The sequence below is a fragment of the Tamandua tetradactyla genome, chromosome 1 (assembly GCF_023851605.1).
Source record: "Tamandua tetradactyla isolate mTamTet1 chromosome 1, mTamTet1.pri, whole genome shotgun sequence".
NCBI classification, from domain to species: Eukaryota; Metazoa; Chordata; class Mammalia; order Pilosa; family Myrmecophagidae; genus Tamandua; species Tamandua tetradactyla.
Genome location: NC_135327.1, coordinates 20,820,278 through 20,839,209, shown reverse-complemented (window position 1 = coordinate 20,839,209; position 18,932 = coordinate 20,820,278). Strand labels below are relative to the sequence as shown.

At 42.6% G+C, this 18,932-nt stretch overlaps 1 non-coding gene and 1 pseudogene across 1 annotated transcript; both read left to right on the top strand.

The window, feature by feature from the left end:
• Positions 1-1,387: 1,387 nt before the first annotated feature.
• LOC143680196 (uncharacterized) lies at positions 1,388-3,191 on the top strand (annotated as a pseudogene).
• A 2,394-nt stretch (positions 3,192-5,585) lies between these two features.
• LOC143652846 (U1 spliceosomal RNA) lies at positions 5,586-5,747 on the top strand. The gene has a single exon (XR_013160903.1). It is a non-coding gene; the product is annotated as a U1 spliceosomal RNA (small nuclear RNA).
• The last annotated feature ends 13,185 nt before the right edge of the window (positions 5,748-18,932 follow it).

Below are 18,932 nucleotides of genomic sequence, written 5' to 3'. Positions count from 1 at the left end.
CATGCCAGAGTTTGTATTCCTAGGAGCAATGGAGAGCGGTTGAAGGCTGTGATGCAAGGTCAGTGACACAAATCAGAACTGGGCTTTAGGTTGGATAGCCTGACTGTGGATTCAAAATGACTTTGAGGGGAAAGACTATAAAGTGAAAAGGCAGGAAAAGAGCTGAATGGGGAGTATGGGGCAGGCAGAAATCCAAATGGGTCAGAATATGAAGGTCTGAGGGTTCTGAGGCTTGGCACTTGCCTTGGGGAGCCAGAGGAGGCTTTAGGGTGTAAGGTCAGACTGTAGGGGCTGTTTCTGGATCAGGGACAACAAGCACGTGAGGGAGAGGGTGGGGACAGGGCTTTTCCGGGCTCAGGGGCCAGGGCTACCTGAGCCATCTATGAGTGAAGATGTCCATGGTGTCCTTTGAAGGCAGACTCTGGCTGTGTAAATTATTCAAATTTTTCTTGAAAATAAATTCATGCAGAAGGCAAGAAACTCAAAAAGTTCAAAAGATGTACCTGTAGAGTAAAAAATAAGTCCTCCTCCCAATCAAGACCCTTCCCCACTGCTAGCAGTCTCTTGTAAGCCTTCCGGACATCTGTTATGCCATCTTTAGGCATACATCTGAGTATATACTTCAAAACATGTGTGCACGTGAGCACGCGTGCGCGCGCACACACACACACACACACAAAAATCATACTGTTCTGGCTCTTGCCTTTGCATTTAATATACTTTATAGAGTTTTTCTGATACAGATATGTAGATGTTTCGTTATTTTATCAGCTATGTAATATTCCATAATATTAGTGGACTGTAAAGCATTGAACCTATTTTGACATATTTAAGTTGTTGATGTCATTGGCCATCACAAACAACGCTGCAATGGGGAACTTAAAATTCCCGCATATATAAATACACTTGTAGGATATGTTTCTGGAAGTGGAATTGGTGAGTCAAAAGGATATGTACATTTGTAATTTTGATAGGCACCATCACGTGGCCCTCCAAAGAAGTTGTACCAATTCATCCTCCCAAGCTGGTGACTGCCTGTCCCGTACACCATCTGCCTTCATTGTTTTTTTACGTGGCTTAGGGAAAAGGCACTGATCTTGAGTCTGAACATTTTGATTTCTGTCCTGTAGCATGAGAGGCATGGTCTCATATCCCAGCTTAGCCACTAACTAACATGAGTCTCAAAAAGTTAGTACGGGGCCTCTCCCTAAGTGTGTGCTCATGCTCTGCCTTGCACTCTTTCCCCTCCCCTCACTCCCTCCTGGTCCCCACCCCACTTGGCTCTTCCTCCTTTCCCAGGAACTGCCACCCCTTCCATTCCCTGGTATACTTGCCATAGCCATTGCTGCCAGAAAGTTTAGGAGCCCTGAAAAGGAGAAGAAATAAGATGATAGGACAAAGACAGAGAGAGGGTAGAATAGAAAAGTCTCACTTCATTTCTAACCCATGCTTCTGGACTTCTGTCCCCACAGGCCCAGGACAGAGACCAAGCCCCACAAATGTCCGCACTACTCCAAGACCTGGCCCAGCACATCTGGATCTACTCAAGGGCTAAATCCTTCTGCCAGCTGTCCCACTTTCAGCAGCACACCCAAATCCACAGCAGTGATAGCGTGTACAAATGCACACATCCAGGCTATGAGAAAGCCTTTACACTACTCTCCAACCTGCAGTCCTGCTGACAGCAGCACAACAAAAAAAACTACTTCAAGTGCCATAATTATCATTGGTTAAATATAGGACAGATTGAGAACCTGATGTTCATCAAGACGAAGGACCAGCTGTTGCTAGATAAGGGCAATGGGCTGGCTTCACCTCACTACCCCACCTTGCTGCTGGCACCTGCCCCAGCATCGCTGTCCTCACCCACCGGTGTGGACACAGAGTCTAAGCCAGACCAGCTGACCCCAGCCAACCAGGCACCCATTACCCAGTATATCATGGTGTTCTTTTTGCCATCTGCAGAGCTGATTACCAAACCTGGATTCTGATCTCAGAGATGGAGAAGAAAAGGGATTCAATCAAAGGGTCCAGATTTGGTAATCACATGTCCCTTGGCTCTCTTGTGACCCCTAAATCATCAGCTCAGACCTTCCCCATTTCAGCTCCCATGCTTGGCTCAGCTCCTCCCCCTGGCTCACAAGCCCTGCTGGTGGTCGCTGACCTCTCCCAAAAGGTAGCATCAACCCTGACAGAGGAAAGAGGTGGAGATGGTGGTGGAGATAGCGCCATGGCCTCTAAGTCACCCAGGGCCAGAAGAAGGATCAGATGCTGGAGTCAGGGCTTCCTGAGATGAATGACTCTATGTCCTCTCCCTTGAGGATGACAATGACCATCAGAAAGATGGCAAGAACCTACAGGTGCTGACGTGTTCACGGACATTCTACTCAAAGTGGGAGATGCAGATTTGCTTCAAGCCACACACAGAGACCAAGCCCCACAAATGTCCACACTACTCCAAGACCTGGCCCAGCACATCTGGATCTACTCAAGGGCTAAATCCTTCTGCCAGCTGTCCCACTTTCAGCAGCACACCCAAATCCACAGCAGTGATAGCGTGTACACATGCACACATCCAGGCTATGAGAAAGCCTTTACACTACTCTCCAACCTGCAGTCCTGCTGACAGCAGCACAACAAAAAAAACTACTTCAAGTGCCATAATTATCATTGGTTAAATATAGTCACTGCCTCACTCAAGAGGCTCCCATCTATGCATGTCACAGTGTGTCTCTGCACTCTCTGTAGTCAGGCATAAATGTCAGCAACGTACCTTATGAACCATTTGTGCAGGCACGATCCTCCTGATCTCCAGCAAGAAATGCAGGCAGCAGCAAGAGCAGCAGCAATGGCCCAAGCCCAGACAGGGCCAGGCCTCCCCAGCAACGCAGCAGCAGCTATTGCACTTCCACTTTCCTGGGTGATGGGGACAGCAACCCCCAACCCTCCACCCTGGTGTTCCTTTGACCTGACTCCCTAGAAGGCAGAAGAACATCGTAAAGACAACTGCCTCACTGTCACCACCAGTACCTTCCAGGTGGAGTACCTGGCCCGCTCGTAGAGACCCATACTGCCACCCACTGGGGAGAGGGGAAAGAAGCTCTGGTCCTTTTGTACTCCATTTCCTCTTCATGGGAAAAGTCCTCTTCTTCCTTGACAGGCCTTGGCTCCATCTGCTTGGGCCTCAGACCCGGACTTCCTTCACAGGATATCATCTTTATTCCCAATTCCTTTTCAAAAGGAACCTCAGCCCTCCTGATTGGCAGAAGAATACTGAGTTGCTATGTAATTCTGTAGCCTCCCCTTCCACTGTGGCTTTTGAAAGTGGGGGGTTGGAGCTCAAGGGAGGGATTTGCTATGACTCCACAGAAGCTTGTGCCACGTGGGCACTTACCCTCTCCTTATGCTCTTCCCCCTCAAATTTTGGGCTGATAGAAGACTAGACACTGGCCCTCCTCCCAGGTATCAGAGAGAAGGGAGCCATCCATGCAAACAGCCTCCTGTCCTGCAAAAGAACAGTCTTCTTACATGCCCCAACCCCAGGAACCATTTTTCTTCTTCTACATGGTCTGATTTCACTTCCTAATACCAGAGAAACGAGATTTGGGTGGGGATCATACCTCCCCAAGGAGGAGGGCAAGGGCCCCAAGGAGTCAGTGATCAAGGGTGGTTTAAAAGTGTGGGTCTTAAGAGGAAGTACAAATGGCCAAAAGGCACATGAAGAGATGCTCAACTTCCCTGGCCATTAGAGAAATGCAAATCAAAACCACAATGAGATATCATCTCACACCCACCAGAATGGCCATTATCAATAAAACAGAAAATGACAAGTGCTGGAGAGGATGTGGAGAAAGAGGCAAACTTATCCACTGTTGGTGGGAATGTCAAATGGTGCAACCACTGTGGAAGGCAGTTTGGTGGTTCCTCAAAAAGCTAAGTACAGAATTGCCATATGACCCAGCAATACCATTGCTAGGTATCTACTCAAAGGGCATGAGAGCAAGGACAGAAATGAACATCTGCACACCAATGTTTATAGCAGCATTATTTACAATTGCAAAGAGAAGGAAACAGCCAAAATGTCCATCAACAGACGAGTGGCTAAACAAACTGTGTTACAGACATACGATGGAATATTACACAGCTGTAAGACAGAATAAAGTTATGAAGTATGTAACAACATGGATGGACCTTAAGGACATTATGCTGAGTGAGATTAGCCAGAAACAAAAACACAAATACTGTATGATCTCACTGATATGAACTGACATTAGTGAATAAACTCGGAATATTTCGTTGGTAACAGAGACCATCAGGAGATAGAAGTAGGGTAAGATATTGGGTAATTGGAGCCGAAGGGATACAAATTGTGCAACAGGACTGAATATAAAAACTCAGAAATGGACAGCACAATACTACCTAACTGTAATACAATTATATTAAAACACTGAATGAAGCTGAATGTGAGAATGATAGATGGAGGAGGGCTAGGGGCATCAGAAAGAAAGATAGATGATAAAGATTGAGATGGTATAATCTAGGAATGCCTAGAGTATATAATGATAGTGACTAAATGTACAAATTTTAAAAACGTTTTTGCATGAGGAAGAACAAAGGAATGTCATTACTGTAGGGTGCTGAAAATAGATGGTAATTAATATTTTAAAATTTCAACTTATGTGTGAGACTAAAGCAAAAAATGTTTATTTGGTACAAAACTTCTATTTTGACTAGTGCACTTCCTAATATAACTTACGTAGATAGCTTGGTTGAACAACATAAGCACATGGAACCTTGGGTAGGACTCTGAGATTTTGTTGGTTTTTCCAGAGTGATGCCTCAATAAATCCCAGAGTGATTTGAACAGTGAATAAAAAAGTATTTGCGAAGCCCCCTTCAGGGAATGGTAAGAACGGGGAGAAATTCAACTTCCCCAAGTTGAATTCTTGATATTCTCATAAGCACTGTGGACAAGCAAAGCTATAGGCTGAGCCCCCAGTCTTGGGGTTTGTTCATATGAAACTTAACCCCACAAAGGATAGGTCAAGCCTACTTAAAAGTAGGCCTAAGAGTCACCCCCAAGAGAACCTCTTTTGTGGCTCAGATGTGGCCTCTCTCTCTCCAGCCAACACAACAAGCAAACTCACCACCCTCCCCCTGTCTACGTGGGACATGACTCCCAGGGGTGCGGACCTTCCTGGCAACGTGGGACAGAAATCCTAGAATGAGCTGAGCCTCAGCATCAAGGGATTGAGAAAACCTTCTCGATCAAAAGGGGGAAGAGTGAAATGAGACAAAGTGTCAATGGCTGAGAGATTCCAAATGGAGTTGAGAGGTTATTCTGGAGGTTATTCTTATGCATTAAGTAGATATCACCTTGTTATTCAAGATGTAATGGAGAGGCTGGAGGGAACTGCCTGAAAATGTAGAGCTGTGTTCCAGTAGCCATGTTTCTTGAAGATGATTGTATAATGATACAGCTTTCACAATGTGACTGCGTGATTGTGAAAACCTTGTGTCTGATGCTCCTTTTATCTACCTTGTCAACAGACGAGTAGAACATATGGAATAAAAAATAATAGGGGATACTTACCTGGCAGGGGTGACACCATGATCACGAAGGTAGTTTTCCCAGGGTGAGGCTTGTCCATTGCACTGCGGGCGTGCTGACCCCTGCGATTTCCCCACATGCAGGAAACTCGACTGCGTAATTTGTGGTAGTGGGGACTGCGTGCGCACTCTCCCCCGAAAAAAAAATAATAATAATAGGGGGAACAAATGTTAAAATAAATTTAGTTTGAAATGCTAGTGATCAATGAAAGGGAGGGGTAAGGGGTATGGTATATATAATTTTTTTTCTCTGTTTTAGTTTTATTTCTTTTTCTGTTGTCTTTTTTATTTCTTTTTCTGAATTGATACAAATGTTCTAAGAAATGATCATGATGATAAATATGCAATTATGTGATGATATTGTGAATTAGTGATTATATATGTAGAACGGAATGATCATATGGTAAGAATGTTTGTGTTTCTTTCTTGCAATATTTTTTTAATTTAAAAATTAATTTAAAAAATTAAAAATAAAAGTGTGGGTCTTGGTTTCTTTGCAGCCTCTCTCCCCCTTCTCTCTCAGTCAAGGTCTCTTACTCTCCGTCTCTCCATCCTAAAGCCTAAGGAGCTGTCTGGGGTGAAGGGCACAGCACTGGACCAGGATGAAGGGTGAGGTTCCACAGGAGAGAAGGCAGGGAAACAGGCTGGGACTAGATATGGGAAGGTGAGTGGTTGACGTCTGATTTCTGTAGGCTGAAGAAAGGGGCCAGGTAGTGTTTTCCACTATAGTGCAAGGAGGGGAGGCCCCCACCCCCAGCTGAGACAGGATGTGGGGATGCTTGTAGGTGTTTGGCACCTCAGCAGAGAAGGGTGGCATCTAAACTGAAAGGGCCACTGGTCCAGTTCCTGCGGAGAAAGAAGGTTGCGATTTTACAGCTATTGAAAGGGAAAACCGTACCACTTCAGCTTTTCTTGGGTCAGACAATCTGTGATGGGACCAATGGGATGTCTGCTCTGAACATTTTCTTAATCTTTCCGGTGAGTTGGGCGGTGTTCTAGTTTGAAAGCTGCTGGAATGTGATATACCAGAAATGAAACGGCCTCTAAAAAGGCGAATTTATTAAGTTGCAAGTTTACATGTTCTGAAGCCGTGAAAATGTCCAAATTAAAGCAAGTCCATAGAAATGTCCAAATTAAGGCACCAACAAGAGGTTGCCTTCACTCAAGAAAGGCTGATGAAATTCGGGGTTTCTCTCTCAGCTGGAAGGGTGCATGGCAAAGTCTGCTAGCTTTCTCTCCTGGCTTCTTGTTTCATGATGCTCCTCTGGGGGCGTTTTCCTTCTTGTCTCCAAAGGACTCTGTCTGCCTGGGCTTTCGTGGCTCTAAAGCTCTTTCTAAAATGGTTCCCTCTTAAAGGACTCCAATAAGCAACCCTACCTTGAATGGGTGGAGATTCATCTCCATGGAAACCATCTAATCAAAAGTTACCACCCACAATTGGGTGGGTCACATCTCCATCAATAATCAAAGAACTCCCACCCAGCAATACTGAATGAAGATTAAAGAACATGGTTTTCAGGGGTCCACCACAGATTCAAACCAGCAAAGGCAGCAAGGGGAAGGAGGGGGCTACCAGGTAGTTAGAGGGAGGAGTGATAGAGAGCTTTTGCTATCTTCCTTTTTCTATTTAAAACATTTTTCGACCATATTTATTAATTGCTGCATAATTAATTACCGCACATCTCAGCAGCTTGAAACTATAAACGCTTATCACCTCACATTGTTTCTAAAGATTGGGAATCTGGAATCACCTTAGCTGGGTGTTTCTTCTGACTCAGGGTCTTTGATGAGGTTACAGTCAAGAAGTTGACAAGGGCTGCATCATCTGGAGGCTTGGCTGGGGCTGGAGGGTCCACTTCCAAGATGGCCCCTCACATGGCTGTTGGCCTGAGACCTCAGTTATCCTCCACGTGGGCCTTTCCATAGGACCACTCTGGACATCAGAGCTGGCTTCCCCAAAAGCAAGGGATCCAGAGATAGAGAACAAGACACTGAGTCAGAAGCCACAGTATCTTCTGTAACCTAATCTTGAAAATGGCATATCATCATTTCTGCCATAATCCATCACAACACAGGACATCCCTGGTACAAAGTAAGAGGCGTCTGTACGAGGATATGAATGTAAGAAGGTGGGGGTCATTCAGGACCATCTCAGAGGCTGGTTCCCACATCATGAGAATGAAATAGGTATTAGTCAGGGTTCGCTAGAGAAACAGAACCAATAGGAGATATCTTGTAAGCATGAGCTTTATAAAGATGTCTCACACAACTGCGGGAATGGAAGAGTCCAAAAATCCATAGGCTAGGCTGTGAAGCTGGCAGCTAAGATGAAAAAGTCTAGACAAACTCCACAGGAGAGGTTCGCTGACTGAAGGAGCAGTGAAAAAGTCTCCCTTAAAGGCCTTCAACTGACTAGATTATCTCATTGGTGGGAGATGTGCCTTAGTTAATCGCAGATGTAATCAGCCACAGATGCAATCGACTGACTGATGATTTAATGCACCAGCTTTCTGGTTTATCAACCAGTCATGAAATATCCGTGTAGCAACAGTCAGGCCAATGCTTGCCTGACCAGACAACTGGGTATCACCACTTGGCCAAGTTGACCCCAGAACCTAACCATCACAGTCCACCCTTGTCAATTGGGCAGCTATACACATCACCTTGAAACACACTTAATTTCCAAACAGAGCACATAACAGACATATGATTCACCTAACAATACTCAACTGCCCTGCATACAACTAGAAATGCACTACATCTCTCCAGAATAGGGTGCAAGTCAATTTCATATCCTATAACTTAGATACTATAACGTGAACAATACAACTTGTCACATGATGAGAGGAAAGCAAAATATTTCCTTATGTACAAATGCAAACATAACAAAACAGGGAGGAAACATTCATACAATCACAGTCCTCGTTTCTATAATTGGTCACGTGGTCAGAGTTCATATCTACCTTCTTCTATTACCCATTCCATGTTCTCTTTGCCCTCAGCAAGCACTTCAGCTGGCCATGGTTCTCTGCCAGGTGAAGTGACCCAAACCTTCATTCCTGAAGTTTCTAGGCCATTGGTAGTCCAGCCTGAATTGGGTTGTTGCTGTTCCCCATTAACTTTAATCACAGGGTGTGGTAGTATTAAGAGGCGCCCTAGGGGATCTCCTATATTCCAGGAAATCTCTTCTTTACCTCCATTGTGCAGCTGCACTCCTATTTCCCCTTGATAGTCAAGATCAATCACCCCAAATAGAACAGTTTTTTTATTATTATTAATTTAAAAAAATAACTAACACAACATTTAGAAATCATTCCATTCTACATATGCAATCAGTAATTCTTAATATCATCACATAGATGTATGATCATCATTTCTTAGTACATTTGCATCGATTTAGAAAAAGAAATAGCAAGACAACAGAAAAAGAAATAAAATGATAACATAGAGAAAAAATAAAAGTAAAAAATATATAAAAAAACAAAAAAAACTATAGCTCAGATGCAGCTTCATTCAGTGTTTTAACATAATTACATTACAATTAGGTAGTATTGTGCTGTCCACCAAATAGAACAGTTTTTGTGTTTGTTTATTCACTAGCATGAGAAGCCCAAAGTGGCCAGGTGACAGTCTTAAATTCCAGTTCAGTGGAATCATTGTTGTGACTCCTGGTAGGAGCACTTCTCCTTTTGGAATTAAGACCTGTAAACCAGCAGAGCTTAAGATGTTTTCCTAGTGGATCACTGGGGTGGTAGTGAGTGGTGCCACTCCCATGTCCACTCCTTGATTCCTGGACCCGTGACTCCTGGTTATGGAAGAAACAGCACCATACAGTAGACGCTGACTGAAAGCATACACAGCCTCTTGGAGAACATGACTCTGAAAAATATATTGCCCCCTAGCTGGCACCGTATTGGGTCCTCAATAGGTCATTCCACCATTCTATCAACCCAGCTGCCTCTGGATGATGGGGGACATGTTAAGGCCAGAGAATTCCATGACCATGTGCCCATTCTCACAATTCATTTGCCGTGAAGTGGGTTCCTTGACCAGAAGCAATGCTGTGTGGAATACCATGACGGTGGATAAGGCATTCCATAGGACCATAGATGGTAGTTTTTGCAGAAGCATTGCGTGCAGGGAATGCAAACCCATATCTGGAGTATGTGACTATTCCAGTCAGAACAAATCACTGCCCCTTCCGTGATGGAAGTGATTCAATGTAATCAACCTGCCACCAAGTAGCAGGCTGATCACCTCAGGGAATGGTGCCATATCAGGGACTGAGTGTAGTCTCTGCTGCTGGCAGATCCAGCTCTCAGCAGTGGCTGTAGCCAGATCAGCCTTGGTGAGTGGAAGCCCACGTTGCTGAGCCCATGCATAACCTCCATCCCTACCACCATGACCACTTTGTTCATGAACCCATTGGGCAATGGAAGGAGTGGTTGAGGAAAGAGGATGACTTGTATCCACAGGACAGGTCATCTTATCCACTTGATTATTAAAATTTTCCTCTGCTGAAGTTCACCCTCTGATGAGCATTCATATGGGACACTATATCTTCATGTTCTTTGCCCACTCAGAAAGGTCTATCCGCATACCTCTTCCCCAGACCTTTGTGAACAATTTTTCAATCGTGCTCTTTCCAAGTCCCTGACCATCCAGCCAAACCATTAGAAACAGCCCAAATGTACCTCTGGCCAGTTCTTCCAAGCAAAATGAACAACCAGGTGCACTGCTCAAATTTCTGCCTACTGGGAAGCTTTTTCCCCTCAACACTGTCCCTTAAAAGCATCCCATAATGGGGTTGTAGTGCTGCAGTGTTCACTTTTGGGTTTTCTCTTTCTTAGTCAACTTACTATAAAGAACTCCCAAAAAGGCCTTAGTTCTGGTCTGGGAACAAGAAAGTAATGTGGCAGAAGTGGGGGCCATGGGCATTAGGGCCACTTCCTCATGTAATTTACTTGTGCCTTCAAGAATAGCTGAAGCCCAATCTTTTTTTTTTTTTTTTAAGAGAATTTAATAAGTTACAAATTTACAGTTCTAAAGAAGTGAAAGTGTCCAAATTAAGACATCAACAAGAAGTTACCTTCACTCAAGAAAGGCCAATGGGTATGGAACACTCTGTAAGCTAGAAAGTCAAGTGGCTGGCATCTGCTGGTCCCTTGCCCCTGGGTTCTGTTGCTTTCGATCTCTGTCAAGCCCAGTCTTTTAGATACCATTTCCATTTTATGGTTGAGTGCTGCTGTGAATACCCAACTTTATGGCTTAGTGGATCAGACAACACCCAGCTCATGATAGGCAACTCAGATTTCATGGTAACTTGGTGGCCCATAGTTAAGCATTCAAGTATCTACTAAGGCTCAGTAGCAGGCTAAAAGCTATTTCTCAAAAGAAGAGTAGTTACCTGCAGAAGATGGTAAGGCTTTGCTCAAAATTGTAAGGGTCTGGGTTGTGATTCCCCTCTAGGGGCCTGCCAAATGCTCCAGGCAGCATCTCTATTTGCCATTGATACTCCCAGAACCATTGGATCTGCTGGATCACATGGCCCAAGTGGCAGAGCAGCTTGTACAGCACCCTGGACTTGTCTCAGTCTCTTTTTGTTCAGGTCCTCACTCAAAACCAGCAGTTTTTCTGGTCACATGGTAAATGGGCCAGAGTAGCACACCCAAATGAGGAATATGTTGCCTCCAAAATCCAAAGAGGCCAACTAGGCTTTGTACCTCCTTTTTGGTCATAGGAGGGGCCAGATGCAACAGCTTATTCTTCACCTTAGAAGGGATATTTCTACGTGCCTCACACCATGGACACCTAGAAATTTCACCTAGATGGAAAGCCCCTGCATTTTCATTGTATTTACCTCCCAACCCCTGACACGCAAATGTCTTACAAGTAAGTCTAGGGTAGTTGCTACTTCCTGCTCACTAGCTCCAATCAACATGATATCATCAATATAATGGACTAGTATGATGTTTTGAGGGAGGGAGAAATGATGAAGGTCCCTGCAGACAAGGTTGTGACGTAGGGCTGGAGAGCTGATATACCCCTGAGGCATGATAGTGAAGGTATATTGCTGATTTTGCCAGCTGAATGCAAACTGTTTCTGGTGGTCCTTAATGACAGCTACTGAGAAAAAAGCATTTGCAAGATCAATAGTGCATACCAGGTACCAGGTAATGTGTTGATTTGTTCAAGCAATGATACCATATCTGGAACAGAAGCTGCAATTGGAGTCAACATTTGGTTAAGTTTATGATAATCCACTGTCATCCTCCAGGACCCATCTGTTTTCTGCACAGGTCAAATAGAAGAGTTGAATGGGGACGTGGTGGGAATTACTACCCCTCCATCCTTCAAGTCCTTAAGAGTGGCACTAATCTCTGTAACCCCTCCAAGAATACAGTATTGCTTCTGATCCACTATTTTGCTAGGAAGGGACAGTTATAGTGGCTTCCACTTGGCCTTTCCTATGACAGTAGCCCTCACTCCATAAGTCAGAGAACCAATGTGTGGATTCTGCCAGTTGCTGAGTATGTTGATCCAATTACGCATTCTAGAATGGGGGAAATGACCACAGAATGGGTCCAGGGACCCACTGGACCCACTATAAGATGGACCTGAGCTAAAACTCCATCAATCACCTGACCTCCATAAGCCCCACTCTGACTGGTTGACCACAGTGATGTTGTGAATCTCCTGGAATTAGTGTCACTTCGGAGCCAGTGTCTAGTAATCCCTGAAATATGCGATAATTTCCTTTTCCCCAAAGCACAGTCACCTTGGTAAAAGGCAATAGGTCTCTTGGGGAAGGCTGGGAGGAAGGTTAACAGTGTAAATTTTGGACAGTGGGAAACAATTCTTCCCCAAGGGTATCTGTCTGTCCCCTCATTCAAGGGGCTCTGGGTCTGCAAACTGTCTCAAGTCTGGGAATTGATTAAAGGGCCATGACTCTCTGTTTTTGTAATTCAAGTTAGACTTCTGTCCACCTAACCTAGAATTCTTCTGCTTATACAGCTCAAACAAGAATTTGTAGACTGCCCATCTATTTTACTTCTAGGTATCCCATGATCTACTAGCCAACGCCACAAGCCTCTGCAAGTCAGATTATTTTTACGGCTGTTTTGAGTCTGCTGTCCATTATGGCAGCCACACCCACTTTGTCTATGTTGTTTAACTGTCGCCACATGGCTTCTGCCAACTCAGGATCTGATCGTCCCCATTGTGTTGAAGGATTCCAGCTCAGTGACAGCAGTTCCCACAGTAATATCTGACCTACAGAGAAGGATGACTACAAAACTCTTCAGGGATGATGGAGCTAGTCTCATGAATCTATTTCTCAAGGTTCTGGTGAAAGATAGGTCCTTTGGACTTTCCTGGGGTGTGCGAGCAGATCTTCCATGATAAATCCACGCTAACATTCCAATCTCTTTAAGCCTCTGGATCCCCTCATCTACATTATACCAGGGCAGTTCTGACATTTCAGCCTCAGGTAATGTTGGCTACCTTATTATTATTATTTTTTTACATGGGCAAGCACTGGGAATCGAACCCAGGTCCTCTGACATGGCAGGCAAGCTTTCTTGCCTGCTGAGCCACCGTGGCCCACCCTGTTGGCTACCTTTTGATCCATGTTTCAGCCAACCATCAAAACAAACTATTAATGTCCTCTCTAATCCCCCAAGCTACAACATTGATTGCAGAATGTCTGTTTAGTGGGCCCATATCAACAAATTCAGCTTGATTCAACTTTATATTCCTTCCACCATTATTCCACACCTTTAATATCCATTTCCACACATATTCCTCTGATTTCTCTCTATATAGATTGGAAAAATCATGCAGTTCTTTTGGAGTATCTTGTACCTCCTCATTGGTGACACTTTGTACCTCACCTTTCAGGGCCTGTTGAGACTTTAGTCTAGTTCTAGGTCTTGAAAAAAAATTCGGTGGTGGGGTTGGGTCCTGAAAAGAAATAGAAGTGTCTTTCAAGTCAATTACCTCAGGGCATTACATTGCAGTTTCATCTGGTGAAACAGGATTAGTTGCTCCAGACAGAGAAGTGAGGCTGTTTTCCCAGTGGAGCTGGTTACAGGGTTAGCAGGCACTGAAGGGTTAATCAGTGGAGTACGATGGCAGATTCCTCTGGGGCGACTTGAGACTGGGAATCTGCTTCCTCAAGGCAGGCTGGAGGTCAGGAAGCTCTTTCCTCAGGGCAGTCCAATACAGATCTATCTAGCAAGGTCTCAGCAGATTTCAGGGATTCCGTCTCCCCATCGCCATCATTATCAAGCCATATATCCCATCCCATGTTTCAGGAGCCCATTCTTTTCCAGTCAAAGTCCTTACTTTAACAGCTGACACCCTACACAATTGAGATTTTAGTTTATATTGTAAATATGCTACTCACACAATGAGGCACCGTGTCTGGTTTTCAGAGATCTCAGGAAATAAGATTTTCTTTCAGGGCACACATGGAAACTATTACATCGTTTATACGGGGCTTAAGGTGCAAATTTGAAGCCTTCAGCTCATTCCTTTCCCTCATCACCATATCCAGTGTATCTAACAACAACCAGCCAACATTGTTATACGTCTTAATTCCACAATACTTTGTAAAGGTGTCAAAAACACTTTCAGATAGGGCATGAGATTTTGTAGGTTTGTCCAGAGTGATGCCCTGCTAAATCCCAGAGTGATTTGAATAGTGAATCAGAAAGTATTTGTAAAGTCCCCTTGGGGGAATGGTAAGAAAGGGGGAAAATTCAACTTCCCCATGTGGAAAATTCCTGATATTCTCACAAGCAATGGGGACAACCAAACCAATAAATCGAGCCCTCAATCTTGGGGTTTGTTCATATGAAACTTAATCCCACAAAGGATAGGTCAAGTCTACTTACAATTAGGCCTAAGAGTCACCCCCAAAAGAGCCTCTTTTGTTGCTCAGATGTGGCCTCTCTTTCCAGCCAACACAACAAACGAACTCACCCCCACCCCACCCCACCCCCGTCTACATGGGACGTGACTCCCAGGGGTGTGGACCTTCCTGGCAATGTGGGACAGAAATCCTAGAATGAGCTGAGACTCAGCATCAAGGGATTGAGAAAAACTCTAGAATGAGCTGAGACCCTGCATCAAGGGGTTGAGAAAACCTTCTCGACCAAAAGGGGGAAGAGTGAAATGAGACAAAATGTCAATGGCTGAGAGATTCCAAACAGAGTCGAGAGGCTATCCTGGAGGTTATTCTTACGCATGAAGTAGATATCACCTTGTTATTCAACATGTAATGGAGAGGCTGGAGGGAACTGCCTGAAAATGTAGAGCTGTGTTCCAGGAGCCATGTTTCTTGATGATGATTGTATAGTGATATAGCTTTCACAATGTGGCTGTGTGATTGTGAAAACCTTGTGTCTGATGCTCCTTTTATCTACCTTGTCAACAGAACAAATGTTAAAATAAATTTAGTTTGAAATGCTAGTGATCAATGAAAGGGAGGGGTAAGGGGTATGGTATGTATAAATTGTTTTTTCTGTTTTTGTTTTATTTCTTTTTCTGAATAGATGCAAATGTTCCAAGAAATGATCATGATGAAGAATATGCAACTATGTGATGATATTGTGAATTACTGATTATATATATAGAACGGAATGATCAAAATAGGAATGTTTGCATTTGCTTTGTGTTTTTTTGGTATTTCAAAAAATAAAATAAAATAAAAATTAGGCCTAAGAGTTACCCTGAGAGAACCTCTTTTGTTGCCCAGATATGGTCTCTCTCTCTCTCAGCTAGCAAGACAAGCAAATTCACTGCCCTATCCCTCTCTATGCGGGACATGACTCCCAGGGAAGTAAACCTTCCTGGCAACGTGGGACAGAAATCCTAGAGTGAGTTGGGACTCAGCATCAAGGGATTGAGAAAACCTTCTTGGCCAAAAGGGGGAAGAGTGAAATGAGACAAAATAAAGTGTCAATGGACGAGATATTCCAGAGTCGAGAGGTTATCCTGGAAGTTATTCTTATGCATTATATAGATATCACTTTTTTAGTTAAGGTGTGATGGAGAGGCTGGAGGAAGTGCCTGAAAATGTAGAGCTGTGTTCCAGTAGCCATGTTTCTTGAAGATGATTGTATAAAGATATAGCTTTCACAATGTGACTGTGTGATTGTGAAAACCTTGTGTCTGATGCTCCTTTTATCTTCCTTATCGACAGACGAGTAAAATATATGGATTAAAAATAAATAAATAGTAGGGGGAGCAAACATTAAAATAAATTTAGTAGTTTGAAATGCTAGTGATCAATGAAAGGGAGGGGTAAGGGATATGGTATGTATGAATTTTTTTCTGTTTTCTTTTTATTTCTTTTTCTGAACTGATGCAAATGCTCTAAGAAATGATCATGATGATGAATATACAACTATGTAATGATATTGTGAATTATTGATTATATATCAAGAATGGAATGATCATATGATAAGAATGTTTGTGTTTGTATGTGGTTAAGTTAAATAAATAAATAAATAAAACTGGAAAAATATTAAATAAATAAATAAATAATAGGGGGAACAAATGTAAAATAAATTTAGTAGATTGAAATGCTAGTGATCAATGAAAAGGAATGGTAAGGGGTATAGAAAAAGTATTGGGGAAACAAAGGCTAAAATATATTGGATAGATGGAAATACTAGTCATTTGACTAGTATCATTTGACTCATGCAGTCAATGAGAGGGAGGGGTAAGGGGTATGGTATGTATGAATTTTTTTCTGTTTTCTTTTTATTTCTTTTTCTGAACTGATGCAAATGTTCTAAGAAATGATCATGATGATGACTATACAACTATGTGATGATATTGTGAGTTATTGATTATATACCAAGAATGAAATGATCATATGGTAAGAATGTTCGTGTTTGTATGTTGTTATGTTTTAAAAAAAAATTAAAAAAAACACTCTCAGAGCCTTACCTCGTATAAGCATACAATTAGCAGAATATAATGGTGACAGTTTAAGTATCTCTTTTGCCAACTCACCCCATGGACTGCCAGTGCTATCTTGATTATTGGAAACAGAGTCATTAGTGCCTCTGAGTCTAATCAGAGTAGAAAACCAATTGTAAAAACCTATTTTTAAGATTCCATTTCTCAAGAACCACTTCTGGTATCAAGCTGCATTAGTCAGGGTTCTCTAGAGGAACAGAACCAATAGGAGACATCGGTAAATATGAGATTTATAAAGATGTCTCATGCAGCCGTGAGAACAGAAGAGTCTAAAATCCATAGGTTCACTGACTGAAGAAGCAATGAAAAAGCCTCTCTTTTTCCTTAAAAGCCTTCAGCTGATTGGATTATCTCATTGGTGGCAGAGGTGCCTTAGTTAACCACAAAATGTAATCAGCCACAGACGTACTCAACTGACTGATGGTTTATCAACCAGCCATGAAATATCTTTGCAGCAATGGTTGGGCCAGTGCTTGCCTGACCAGACAGCTGGGCATGCACCTTCACTTGGCCAAGTGGACACCGGAACCTAACCATCACAATGACCTATTCCAGTTCTTTTGTAAATTTAAAGAGATGCCAAGGTATATTATTAACAGAAAAAAAGCAATTTTTAAAATCTATAATCTCACTTAAACAAAAAAGAAAAACAACCTATGTATTTCCATTTGTACGTGTATATGTAAATGTGTAGAAAAAGATCTGAAAGGATGCATTGTTAGCAGTGGTTACCTTTAGGGAGGAGAGGTAGAATGGAAAGATGTGAATGGAAACTTTCCACTTGTATTCTAGATTTTTCTTTATGGTTTTAATTGTTTTTAATATGTTTTAGGGGTTACTGTTCTAATTTTTTAAAAACTATCCAAACTTAGAGGCAAAAACAGCAATCCTCTTATTATCCTCACAGATTCTGTGGGTCAGGAATTTGGACAGGGCACAGCGGGTCCTGTGTGTCTTTGCTCTGTAATGACTGCGAGACTGAAACGGCGTTGTGGGGATTCACAAATTCTGGCAGCTGGGCTTGAGTAACTAGAAAGCCAGGCTCAGCTAGGGCCACTGAACACCTACAAATGGTCTCTCAGTGTACCTGGAGCCTCCTCACAGCACAGAGGCTGTGTTCCAAGAGGAAGGACCCCAGGAAGAGGCATCTGGAGAGAATATTCCAAGAGACCCAGACAGAGCAGCATTTATTCTTATGACACAGCCTGAGAAGTCACATACCATCAATTCTATGATACTCTATTGGTCAAATCAGCCCCAAGCCTACCCAGGGTCAGGAAAAGAGGACACCGTCCCTTTTCCTACTGGGAGGGGTGTCAAGAATCTGCAGCCCTTTCAAAAAACTGCCACATTTAGTTATAAAACTTTAAAATATATTTTAAAACAAGAGTGGGAAATAAAGCTTTGAGGCTGCCTTGGGGGCGCCTGGGCATGCACTCACAGCTGTTGCATCCTAGACATTAAAATGGTTCAGTCCTTTATCTCCTTAACCTGATCATCTTAGAGAGAAAAAGAAAACTTGCGAATTACACCTCTTAATTATTTTGTGTTTCTCTCCAGTCCTTGGAACCAAGCCCTTTATGTAAATATTTATGTATGAATTTATTTCCCCATGCTGTGTTCCAAAAGGGATTTGAGAAGGCTTAGAAGAAATCAAACAGTAGAGTAGTATGATTAATAATATACAAAGAAATCAAGAAACCAAGGTGAAGGAAAAGTAAAGGTTGAAACAGTAAGTTGAGACTAAAAGGGAAGTTAGTTCTTAAAAACATATGCTGCTGTTTCTTGAAGATGATTGTATAATGATATAGCTTTCACAATGTGACTGTGTGGTTGTGAAAACCTTGTGTCTGATGCTCCTTTTATCTACCTTGTCAACAAAGGAGTAGAACATATGGAATAAAAATAATTAATAGGGGGAACAAATATTAAAATAAATTTAGAGTGAAATGCTAATGATTGGTGAGGGGAGGGGTTGGGGGTAATGGTATGTATGAATTTTTTTCTGTTTTCTTTTTATTTCTTTTTCTGAATAGATGCAAATGTTCCAAGAAATGATTATGATGATGAATATGCAACTATGTGATGATATTGTGAATTACTGATGATATATGTAAAACAGAATGATCAAAATAGGAATGTTTGTGTTTGGTGCTTTTTGGTATTTAAAAAAATTTTTTTTAATTAATGAAAAAAAAAAAAAGATGTAATGGAGAGGCTGGAGGGAACTGCTTGAAAATGTAGCGCTGTGTTCCAGTAGCCATGTTTCTTGAAGATGATTGTATAATGATATAGCTTTCACAATGTGACTGTGTGATTGTGAAAACCTT